The following is a 13,204-nucleotide window of genomic DNA, read 5'->3' on the forward strand; positions in this document are numbered from 1 at the left end:
TGGTTGTGGAACAAACTTTCATAAATATCTTTTTATTTATTTTCCTAGTACTAGCAAAGCTCAATTTAGAAACAATTAATTATACTAATTAAGTGATACAATGCAAGTAAGAAAACACTGTTCAAGCAGTAAATAACAAAGTTGGTAATCATTAACTAGTCAATGATGTTAAGTGTTTGGCACATATAGGATGCAACTTTAAATGAGTAAGCATATGATAAATAAAATAAAAGGGACACATTTTTTTTTAAGACTAGAAGTTATTTTAAATAGCAATACCAAAGCAGGTATTAATTCACGGATTCCTTTAGTATTCTTCTCTGGAAAATTCACTAGGCATCTAAGGTTAAACTTTGTTTTTGATGAGGGTTTTATTATGTATACAAGCTTGATCTTGAACTCATGATCCTTTTGCCTTTGTCTCTAAAGTTCTGGAGTGACCATTGTGTGTTGGTATGATTAGATGAATATCCTCTATTTTATCTCACTATAGTCTTTAAAGATAGAAGGTAAAATAGGTTCAGCAGATACTATGAAGTGATAAGGTCTTGTTTTTTGTTTTGATAGGGTCTTTATCTTTGGTTTCATCACATGTAAGAAGTCAAGCTTTCCATATTTGCAGATGACATGATAGTATACATGAGTGACCCCAAAATTCAACCAAGGAACTGGTACAGCTTATAAACACCTTCAGCTACATAGCAGGATACAAGATCAACTCAAAAAAATCAATAGCCCTCCTATATACAATAGACAAACAGGCTGAGAAGGAAATCAGAGATACATTACCCTTTACAATAGCCACAAATGATATAAAATACCTTGGGGTTACTCTAACTAAGCATGTGAAGGACCTATATCACAAGAACTTTAACTCCCTGAAAAAAGAAATTGAAGAAGATGTCAGAAAATGGAAAGATCTCCCATACTCATGGATAGGCAGGATTAACATAGTGAAAATGGGGATCTTACCAAAAGCAATCTACAGATTCAACATAATCCCCATCAAATTACCAACACAATTCTTCACAGATCTGGAAAGAATAATACTCAACTTCATATGGAAAAACAAAAAACCCAGGATAGCCAAAAGAATCCTGTACAATAAAACAACCTCTAGAGGCATCACAATCCCTTACTTCAAGCTCTACTATAGAGCTACCATAATAAAAACAGCTTGGTACTGGCATAAAAACTGACATGTGGACCAATGGAATCGAATTGAAGTCCATGACATTAACCTGCACACCTATGAACATATAATTTTTGACAAAGAAGCCAAAAGTGTACAATGGAAAAAAAGAAAGCATCTTCAACAAATGGTGCTTTGCATAACTGGATGTCAATGTGTAGAAGGCTGCAAATAGATCCATATCTGTCACCATGCACAAAACTTAAGTCCATGTGAATCAAAGATCTCAACATAAATACAGTTACTCTGATCCTGATAGAAGAGAAAGTAGGACATAACAACAGACAATGAGGGAATCCAGAGAATCATCAGGCCATACATTTTTTTTTTCAAGACGGGGTTTCTCTGTGTAGCTTTGTGCCTTTCCTGTAACTCACTTGGTAGCCCAGGCTAGCCTCAAACTCACAGAGATCCATCTGCCTCTGCCTCCCGAGTGCTGGGATTAAAGACATGCACAGCCACCACCATCACCTGGCCACTTGTGAGTTCATAGAAATTTCAGAAATTTCCTTGAGAGAATTTGTCAAGTCTTTAGCATTGGGGTTCATAAAACAGATGCCCTTTGGGATGCATGTTCACATTTGTCAAAGCTAGTATCCTTCTTTCAGGCCTATAAAATTAGTATTTTTCTTACATATATCCAATCAGGAGCTACTCTTGTTCAGGAGAGTAGTTAGAATAACATGGGAATCTTGAAGTGATGAACAATGTTAATTGTTTAAATAGAGCCTTGCTTTAGGTTTCCCCACTATGAGGTATATTTAGTGTATACTAGAACCATCATGGTGTGTTTACTGAGTACAGAATTAGTGCAGGGCTGCATTCTCCTGATGTATAAATGTAGTCCAACCCTTCTAAATTGCTGAGCTCTTTGGCTTAAAGAAAAGTACAGTCCTGGTTAGCCCCAGAATTCCTACCCAGTTTATCATTCCGCAGCCATGCAACTTCATAAGTCTGTCCAATTTTCTAAATTATTAAGGAAGATGTAACTTCACCTTTTATTCTTTCTACCTCTTTTCTAAGAATGCTTTCCCTTACACTGGGTTTCTCCAAAATTTTGGCCTTCCTTTCTGTCTCACATATCCCACCATGTGGCTGCTCCTCCATCATGAGTCTGCCTTCCCTGTCAGCTCAAACATCATGTACTCTTCCCTCTATTTCTTCATTCTCTTCTCTGGGTAATTACTAAGATGATATACCTTGCCTTACCTAGGAATTTTTCCTTTAAACTCTAATCAAATTGTCCTCAAGCTTAAAAATTAAAATAAAATACCAATATAATTTTAATATATATGAGAGTATATTATAATTATGAATTTGCATATAAAATGATCATTCTTCAAACTCAAGATAATGCATTAATACATCATTAGTATTGGCATGAAATCACTCACCATATTTGCCCTAAAGGCTGTCTTTGGAGTATAGAGTTGATTGTTTCATTTCTGTTTAAGTTGTTGACTATTACCCTCTAGCAGCAACGGGACATTCAGTGAGTAAAGTAAAAATTTGGAATGGGATATACTTGTCTGATGGTACTATTATTCCCTAGATGGGTGAACATTTTTAAGCCATTCAACCTAAGTGACCTAATGTTTTCTCCAGTAAGATAGAAATCCTCGTGATTTCACTGCTGGGCAATAGAACTCAAACTACAGCACAAAGTAAAATAAAATAAATACTGCTTAAAGTTCTCAAGAGAAACAATTTTTAGGCAAGACACATAATTTAGCAAAATTAATTTGTTCATAAAAAAGAAGAATACAAGTTTCACTGTGTTAATAAACTGGCTCCCTGGAAAGAGGAGAAAAGCTTCCTTGGTAGTGTTTGCTTATTCCAGTGATGCAAACACTCCCTAGTATCCAATTTCAATCTATCAACCATCCCCATCAAGTGCCCAAATCTTGATAATTTTTCCTTTTCAGCAAATAGAAGCTCATTTCAGCCCCCAATGAGTGTTCAATGGAGCATCTTCCTTTGTAGCAACTTCCATGATCAAAAAGATTGAAGAAACAAGTGTAAATTACCTACTAGAATTTTACATTTTACATTTGCAGGATAAATTTCCTATAAACACAAGTGCCTTTTTAGTCCACATTTCTACTGAAGGTGATAATTGTTCTATCTAATAGATTTATAAACTGTACAATATTTGAAAACATTGTGTTGTGTTAGGATTCTTTCATAGAACCACAGCTTGATACACAATATCACATTCCTATTGTACCTTAAGAATCACACAATGAGTAGAGTAGAATTGAATACCAATGTGTTTTTAAAAGTCCCAGGAGCAATAATAATATACATGCTGTGATCAATATGCAGACTAAAGCAGTCAATCTACAGGGTATTAATTTTCCAGTAGCATTCATGGTCTTCTCTTGAGGCTAAATAAAATCAACATTATTTTAAACCATCTTATTAAGAATTTCATTTATCTTTTGACAGCTATGTTTTGTGTTTTTCATTTTTCTTTTTCAATATCCTTTTCAAATCCATTATAATGCCATTCTTACTTCATACTTCCCTCCACCTTCTAGTCACACATTTGAGTTTCAGTTTTACTCTTTTATATTAAATCTCCACTATTCTTTCTTTCAAGTCATCTTTTAGCTGTTAACGCAATTTTATGCAACAGAGGCTATTTCTGATTTTGTTTTGGCATCAGTGGCTGTCCCCAGATAAGTATTCACACTTTAGACTTATCAATACTAACAAATGAATATAGCCATATAAATAGCATCTTAAGTACAGATAAGAGTGTGTCCACCATGCTAAAAGAACATCCCTTACGTTGTGTTTTGCTTACTTCTGTACTGTAAAGCAATTATTATCATCATTTAATTCAATGGATTATTTCAGTATGGTTTTTTTGTTTGGTTGGTTGGTTTGTTTGTTTTTTTTGTTTTTTTTTCGAGACAGGGTTTCTCTGTGTAGCTTTGCGCCTTTTTTTGGAGCTTACTTGGTTGGCCTCGAACTCACAGAGATCCACCTGGCTCTGCCTCCTGAGTGCTGGGATTAAAGGCGTGCGCCACCACCACCCGGCTTTCAGTATGTTTTTTAAAACGCTTATAATTTTATTACATGTTTATTTGTGCCTATATTTATTTATAATGTGGTTAGAGAAGAATGTGGCAGGACTTGGCACTCTTGTTCAACTAGGTGGATATCAGGGATTGAACTAAAGTAATCAGATTTATCAGCAGTTCCTTTGATACTTTGAGCCATGTTGCTGGCTCACTCTAATCTTCAATTCTACTTGTATGCATGGAAACACACAGTATATATTATTTTGTGCATGATTTTAAAAATGTAACATACTGTTGAGATCATTCATTGATTTTTAACATTTTATTCTCATAATTAATAAAACATCACCTAATGGCCATAGAACACTGTTGGTAGTTTCTGTGAATGGGATCCTTGGTTATTTTTGTTTTCAGATTGTGGTATTCATGAGTAGTGCTGTCATCAGGTCCATTTTAATGTGTTTATAAATTTTCATATGTCCTATTGTGTGAAGTCAGTGAAGTTTTAGTCTCCCTATTGTTTTACAGTGGTCACTTTGGCGATTATTGATAGGCATTTCTAATGTGTTGTAAGTGCTCATTTTCTTTTTGTTAATTATTATTAATATATTTGTGTTTTGTTTCACACATCAGCCATAGGTTCCCCTCTCCTCCCCGTCCTGTACCCAGCCCCACCTTACCTCCAGCCCCTCCCCTCCATTCCCATGTCCTCCAGGGCCCAGACTCCCCTGGGGATTCAATTGAACCTGGTGGATTCAGTACAAGCAGGTCCAGTCCCCTCCTACCAGGCTGAGCAAAGTGTCCCTGTGTAAAGCCAAGGTTCCAAACAGCCAGTTCATGCACTAAGGACAGGTCCCAGGCCCATAGCCTGGATGCCTCCCAAACAGTTCAAGCTATTCAATTGTCTCACTTATCCAGAGGGCCTGACCTAGCTGGGGGCTCCACAGTCTTTGGTTCATAATTCATGTGCTTCCATTCATTTGGCTATTTGTCCCTGTGCTTTTTCCAATCTTGGTCTCAACAATTCATATTTTTACACTCCCTCCTCTTTCTAGATAATTGGATACCTGGACCATTGCCAGCAGTCTACAGAGGATGTATCATTGTGGTTTTCTGGTGAACTCTCGAGCACTCTGCCTATTCCTGTTCTCATGTGGTCTGTGGTCTTCATTTATCATGGTCTCCTATTCCTCCTTTACCCTTTCTGTTCTTGACCCAACTGGGATCTCCTGCTCCCCTAAGCTTTCTTTCCCTCAAAACTTGCCCTTCATTACTCCCAGTGTCGTCCAGGTTGTTCATGTAGATCTCAACCATGTCTCTGTCATTGGGTGATCCCTGTGTCTTTCCTGGGTGCCCATTTTCTAGATAGCCTCCCTGAAATTGTGTAGCAGTCTAGTCATCTTTGTCTTACATCTAGTATCCTCCTATGAGTGAGTACATACCATGTTTGTCCTTCTGAGTCTGGGTTACCTCACTCAGGATGATGTTTTCTAGATCCATCCATTTGGCTGCAAACCTCATGATGTCATTGTTTTTATCTGCTGAGTAGTACTCCATTGTATATATGTACCATATTTTCAATATCCATTCTTCAGTTGAAGGGCATCTAGGTTGTTTCCAGGTTCTGGCTATTACAAACAATGCTGATATGAACATAGCTGAGCAAATCCCCTTGTGGTATGATTGAGCATTCATTGGGTGTATGCCCAAGAGTGCTACAGCTGGGTCTTGGGGGAGATGGATTGCCAATTTTCTAAGGAAGCACCATATTGATTTCAAAAGTGGCTGTACAAGCTTGCATTCCCACCAGCAATGGAGGAGAGTCCCCTTTGCTCCACATCCTCTCCAGCATAAGCTGTCTTCTGTGTTTTTGATCTTAGCCATTCTGACAGGTGTAAGATGGTATGTCAGAGTCATTTTGATATGCATTTCCCAGATAACTAGGGATGTGGTGGAGCAATTCCTTAAATGTCTTTCAGCCATTTGAACTTCCTCTGTGGAGAATTCTCTGCTTAGTTCTATAGCCCATTTCTTAATTGGACTGTTGGGCATTTTGTTGTCTAATTTCTTGAGTTCTTTATATATTCTGGATATCAGCCCTCTGTCAGATGTGGGGTTGGTGAAGAACTTTTCCCATTCTGTAGGCTGTCGTTTTGTCTTGTTGACCATGTCCTTTGCTCTACAAAAGCTTCTCAGTTTCTACAGGTCCCATTGATTGATTGTTTCTCTCAGCGTCTGTGCTACTGGTGTTATATTTAGAAAGTAATCTCTGGTGCGAATGCATTCAAGACTACTTCTTTTTCTGTTCTATCAGGTTCAGAGTAACTGGATTTATGTTGAGGTATTTGATCTACTTGGACATAAGTTTTGTGCATGGTGACAGATTTGGATCTATTTGCAGCCTTCTACACATTGACATCCAGTTATGCCAGCACCATTTGTTGAAGATGCTTTCTTTTTTCCATTGTACAGTTTTGGCTTCTTTGTCAAAAATTATATGTTCATAGGTGTGTGTGTTAATGTCAGGGTCTTCAATTCGTTTCCATTGAATCACATGTCAGTTTTTATGCCAGTACCAAGCTGTTTTTATTACGGTAGCTCTATAGTAGAGCTTGAAGTAAGGGATTGTGTTGCCTTCAGAGGTTGTTTTATTGTACAGGATTCTTTTGGCTATCCTGGGTTTTTTGTTTTTCCATATGAAGTTGAGTATTATTCTTTCCAGATCTGTGAAGAATTGTGTTGGTAAATTGATGGGGATTGCGTTGAATCTGTAGATTGCTTTTGGTAAGATTCCCATTTTCACTATGTTAATCCTTCCTATCCATGAGCATGGGAGGTCTTTCCATTTTCTGACATCTTCTTCAATTTCTTTTTTTAGGGAGTTAAAGTTCTTGTCATATAGGTCCTTCACATGCTTAGTTAGAGTAACCCCAAGGTATTTTATATCACTTGTGGCTATTGTAAAGGGTAATGTATCTCTGATTTCCTTCTCAGCATGTTTGTCTGTTGTATATAAGAGGGCTACTGATTTTTTTGAGTTGATCTTGTATCCTGCTATGTTGCTGAAGGATTTTTAGCTGTATCAGTTCATTGGTTGAATTATGGGGGTCACTCATGTATACTATTGTGTCTTCTGCAAATAGGGAAAGGTTGACTTCTTCTTTTCCAATTTGTATCCCCTTAATCTCCTTAAGTTTTCTTATAGCTCTGTCTAGAACTTCAAGTACTATATTGAATGAGAATTGGGAGAGGGCAGCGCCTTGCCTTGTTCCTGATTTTAGTGGTATTGCATTGAGCTTCTCTCCATTTAATTTGATGTTGGCTGGTTGTTGGCTTGCTGTAGAATGCCTTTATTATGTTTAGCTGTGTTCCCTGTATTCCTGATCGCTCCAAGACCTTTATCATGAAGGGGTGTTGGATTTTGTCTAATGCCTTTTTTGCATCTAGTGAGATGATCATGTGGTTTTTTTCTTTGAGTTTGTTTATATGGTGTATTACATTGATGGACTTTTGTATGTTGACCCACCCTTGCATTCCTGGGATGAAGCCTACTTGATCATGGTGGATAAATGTTTTGATGTGTTCTTAGAGTCTGTTTGCCAGAATTTTATTGAGTATTTTTGCATCAATGTTCATGAGGGAGATCAGTTTGTAGTTCTCTTTCTTTGTTGCATCTTTGTTTGGTTTAGGAATCAGGGTAATTGTAGCCTCATAGAAGGAGTTTGGGAATATACCTTCTGCTTCTATTATGTGGAACAATTTAAAGAGTATTGGTGTTAAGTCTTCTTTGAAGATCTGGTAGAATTCTGCTGTGAAACCATCAGGTCCAGGGCTTTTTTTGGTTGGGAGACTTTTAATGACTAATTCTATTTCCTTAGGGGTTATTTGACTATTTATATGGTTTAACTGGTCTTGATTTAACTTAGGTATGTGATACCAATCCAGAAAACTATCCATTTCTTTTAGATTTTCCAGTTTTGTGGAGTAGAGGTTTGTGAAGTATGACCTGATGATTCTCTGGATTTCCTCATTGTCTGTTGTTATGTCCCCCTTTTCATTTCTGATTTTGTTAATTTGGATGCTCTCTCTCTGTCTTTTGGTTATTTTGGATAAGGGCTTGTCTATCTTGTTGATCTTCTCAAAGAACCAACTCTTTGTTTCATTAATCCTTTGTATTGTTCTCTTTATTTCTATTTTATTGATTTCATCTCTCAATTTTATTATTTCCTGGTGTCTGTTCCTCCTGGGAGACTTTGCTTCTTCGTGTTCATGGGTTTTCAGGTGTGCTGTCAAGTCAGTAGTGTGAGATTGCTCCAGCTTCTTTATGTGAGCATTTAGTGCTATGAATTTCCCTGTTAGCACTGCTTTCATAGTGTCCCATAAGTTTGGGTATGTGATGTCTTCATTTTCATTGATCTCTAGGAAGTCTTTAATTTCTTTCTTTATTTCTTCCTTAACCCATTGGTGATTCAGTTGAGCATTATTCAGTTTCCATGAGATTGTAGGGTTTCTGTAGTTTTTTTTTTTTTTTTTTTTTTTTGATGTTGTTGTTGAAATCTAACTTTAAACCATGGTGGTCCAATAGAACACAGGAGTTTATTCCAATTGTTTTGTATTTGTTGAGACTTGCCTTTTGGCCAAGTATGTGGTCGATTTTAGAGAAGGTTCCATGGAGTGCTGAGAAGAAGCTATATTCTTTTTTTGTTAAGGTAGAATGTTCTGTAGATACAGATTAATTCCATTTGAGCCATAACATCAGTTAAGACCATTATGTCTCTGTTAAGTTTCAATTTGGCTGATCTGTCCAGAGGTGAAAATGGGGTGTTGAAGTCTCCCACTATTAATGTTTGGGGTTTTATATGTGATTTAAGCTTTAGTAATGTTTCTTTTACATATGTGGGTGCCCTTGTGTTTGGGACATAAATGTTCATATTTGAGACTTCATCTTGGTGGATCTTTCCTTTGATGAGTATGTAATGTCCTTCATCATCTCTTTTGATTGTTTTTAGTTTGAAGTCTATTTTGCTGGATATTAGGATGGCTACAACAGCTTTCTTCTTAAGACCATTTGATTGGACAGTCTTTTGATTGAAAATTTTGCTGGGTATATTAGTCTAGGCTGGCATCCATGGTCTCCTATTGTCTGCATTATATCTATCTGTCCAGGTCCTTCTCACTTTCAAAGTCTCCATTGAGAAATTGGGTGTTATTCTGATGGGTTTGCCATTATAAGTCACTTGGCCTTTTTCCTTTGCTGCCCTTAATAGTCTTTCTTTTTTCTGTACATTTAGTTGTTTAATTATTATGTGGCAAGGGGACTTTTTTTTTGGGGGGGGGTCTAGTCTGTTTGGTGTTCTATAGGCTTCTTGTATCTTCATAGGCATTTCCTTTTTTATGTCGGGAAAGTTTTCTTCTATGATCTTGTTAAATATATTTTCTGTGCCTTTGAGTTGATATTCTTCTTCTTTCTCTATCCCTATTATTCGTAGGTTTGGTATTTTCCTGGTGTCCCAAATTTCTTGGACATTTTAGGTCATGATTTTGTTGGTTTTAGTGTTTTCTTTGACTGATGAATCTATTTCTTCTAACGTATCTTCAACACCAGAGATCCTCTCTTCCATCTCTTGAATTCTGTTGGTTATACTTGCATTTGAAGTTCCTGTTTGTTTACTCAGATTTTCTATTTCCAGCATTCCTTCTGCTAGTGTCTTCTTCATTTTTTCTATTTCCCTCTTCAGGTCTTGGACTGCTTCCCTTGCTTCTTCATGATTTTCTTTCAGGGAATTATTGTTTTCTTCTGCTTTATTTGTCCTTTCCTCCTGTTTTTTTTCCTAGCATTCTTCCCATTTTTTATTTGTCTGTTCCTCCACTTTATTTTTGATTTCTTCTATATAAGGCTCTAGCCTCTTCATGATGTTCCTTATAAAGTTGTTTTCTTCTTCTTCTTCCATTCTGTGATGTTCAGGTCTAGCTGTTGGAGAAGGGCTAGGTTCTGGTGATGCTGTGTTGCTCTTTATTTTGCTGTTTGTACTTCTGCCTTGACGTCTGCCCATCTCCTTGTGGGTTCGTTCTTGGTCATATCAGTGTACTTGGTCCAGACAGAGGTGACAGATTTGGGGATCCTCTCTCTGGTCCAGATGGAAGCTCTGGGACAGATGGGTGCTCTGGTCCAGATGAGAGTGCTGGCCGGATACAAGCTGGGGGGCTGGACTCTGAGTCTCAGGAAGTCCCTAGGTTCTCCTTATCTTGTCCAGATGGAAGCTCCTTTGTCCAGATGGGAGTTCCAGGACAGGATGGAAGCTCTGGTCCAGATGGAAGTTCTGGGGCAGATGGTAGCTGGGGGCTCTGGTCCAGATGGGAGTTCTGGGGCAGGATGGAAGCTGTGGGCTTGTTTCTAATTCTCAAGAAGTGGCTGGCATCTCTGGAAGATGGGTGTGCGGGTAGGGCATGGAGGTTGTTGGGTTCATCAGAGGGTCTTGGAGAGGGGGACCTTCCCAGTGGGGATGGGGGTTTCTGCCCTATATCCAGAACCTGTGGCCCAGTTGGGCAGGTCTTCCCCAGAGTTGCTGGTGTCCCAGGCTGTGACCCAGGTGCGGACCTCTCTGGGTCTGACCCCAGGCACTCACCTCTGGTCCAGTTGGGAGTTCTAGGGCAGGATGGAAGCTGGAGGTTGGTCTCTGAGTCTCAGGATGTGGCTGGGTGTTGGGGCAGGGTGTGGAGACTGCAGTGTCTGCCTACAGTCTTGGAAAAGGGGAGCCTTCCCACAGGGCCCATGGAATGGCTGGAAACTGGGCCAAGTTGGGCAGGTCCTCCTGGGATGGCTGGTGCCCAGGCAGTTGCCTCTCTGACTATAACCCCAGGCACCTCTGGTCCTGATGGGAGTTCCTGGGTGGATGGGATCTCAGTGCTCATTTTCTATTAGAGGCGTAGACTGGAAACACATTCTTACATTCTTTTGTCTGTTCCCATCTTGTCTGCCCACAGCCTTTGTAACAGAGTGGACTTTTCTCCCCTTTATGAAACCTAAAGCATTAAATAGATGTTGATGCCACCCACACCCTCACAAATTTATGTATATGATATATATTTATATATGATATAGAGATATAGAGAAAGGTGAATAATTACATAGATACAGAGAAAGACAGAAACTGCGTAGAGAGACAGAGAGAGGAAAGAACTCTCTTTCTCTTAGGAAATTAATAGATACATATATATCTTTCCTTTGAGACTTCTTTTGAGGAGAGGATAAAATGGAAATAGAATTATAAAAATGATTGTTGATGAGTATTATTGAATTTATAAAAGGGAAATATTTTGCAAAGATAATCACCAGAGCACCTCAGAGCAGAGGAAATCCAATAATGGGTTTCATGCAAGGCAGACATACATGCAATCCTCCTCCACTTTGCACTCATTGTCTTGACTGCTCTCTTCAGTGTGTAGCCTTCAAGGGTGCTCTGAGAAGGGCAGGAACAGCAAGCTCTTTGTACCGGGAGTCCGTGCTTCATTTTAGGAAAGCAGCTCCTTCCACATTGCGGTGGTTCGCACTCCCTGAAGGAAAAGTCCCACTGCAAGCGAGAAGAACACAGGACAGCCCTATAGTTTCTACGACTGAGACATTGATCAAATTCTTCCATGGCCCTTACAGAGTATCTTTCTCTGAACTCTCACTATTTTTGCTGGCTTGGATTACTCTGTGGATTTAACCTGAACCACTGTTCCCAGGGGTGTCTAAGACTGAATTTGTCCTGTTTCAGAATAGGCTTTCTGCACATATCCATGCACAGCTGGACTCTTCTTTTAGACTATCAGATGATTCTCAGAGTTCAACGTACCAGGAGTAATCTATGGTTTCTATGTGCATAAGACTCTGTTGGGTTCCCTCTCAAATGTCTGTAAATTCCAAAGCCAAATATGGCCACTGCAATATGAAATCATCCATTGCAGTCATCTATACAATGAACCACACACAAGTGCCTTTTTTACTTTTGTTCCTTTATCAGGTCTTATACAAAAATATCCCATGGTGGATGGAGAATGGCTCTAGAGTAGCTGTTAGGTGATGAGGGACTTAGTTCCATGTCAATGCAGCTACTTGTGTACTCTGGTGGTTTGAAGATAAAGGGCCCTTTAGGCTCATGTTTGAATACTTGGTCCCTTATGGGTGAATCTGTTTTAGAAGACTTAAGAGGTATGCCTTATTGAAAGAAGTTTGCCTCTAGGGGCTACCTTTGAGGTTTCAAAAGACTTGTGCCATATCTGGTGTGTTTTTCTCTTTGTCTCATGGTTGTGAATCAAGATGTGGGCTCTCAGCTTTTCTTTCACTCTGTCATCATGGACTCAATCCCTCCTAAGTCAAAAGCACATTTAACAATTTCTTTAATAAGGTTCCTTGGCCATGGTGCTTTATCACAATATTTAAAAGTAACAAAGTCATATCCTCTATCTATTTGTGGACTTAGGGACCATTCTCATCCTATTATTGTTGACCTCGGAGTACACGCTGTCATTTGAGTTAGTGATTACCACAGGACACACTTTGCAATGTATGGTTCTAAAAGAATTACCACTTAGAACTGTACTGTGAACTTTTTCTGTGGGAACCCAGTTTAATACCAGGAGCATTTTTCAAATGATATGCCATTACTCAAAGCATACAAAATGGGTTTGTTCCAGAATATGTCCTTGAGAAGCAGGTAGCAACAGGCTTTTCTCACTTTTGCTTCATAGTTAGAATTATTATGTATAATAATAATATATTAGATATTAGCAAAGATATATGGACCATTTGATCACTTCATAGAATAGCTCATTGATACATTACATAATGTCATTTAACTCACTCAGAAATGATACTAAATTAATCTTGTAAATGTTGATATAAAATTCATACTTTAAGGAAAGTTTAAAGACTCAGAATAGAATCAAAGAATTGAGCTTAGTAATAGAATAGTCCCTTAATTAATTTGGTTTTTCTCCT

Source organism: Onychomys torridus, chromosome 10, assembly GCF_903995425.1.
Source record: "Onychomys torridus chromosome 10, mOncTor1.1, whole genome shotgun sequence".
Taxonomy (NCBI): domain Eukaryota; kingdom Metazoa; phylum Chordata; class Mammalia; order Rodentia; family Cricetidae; genus Onychomys; species Onychomys torridus.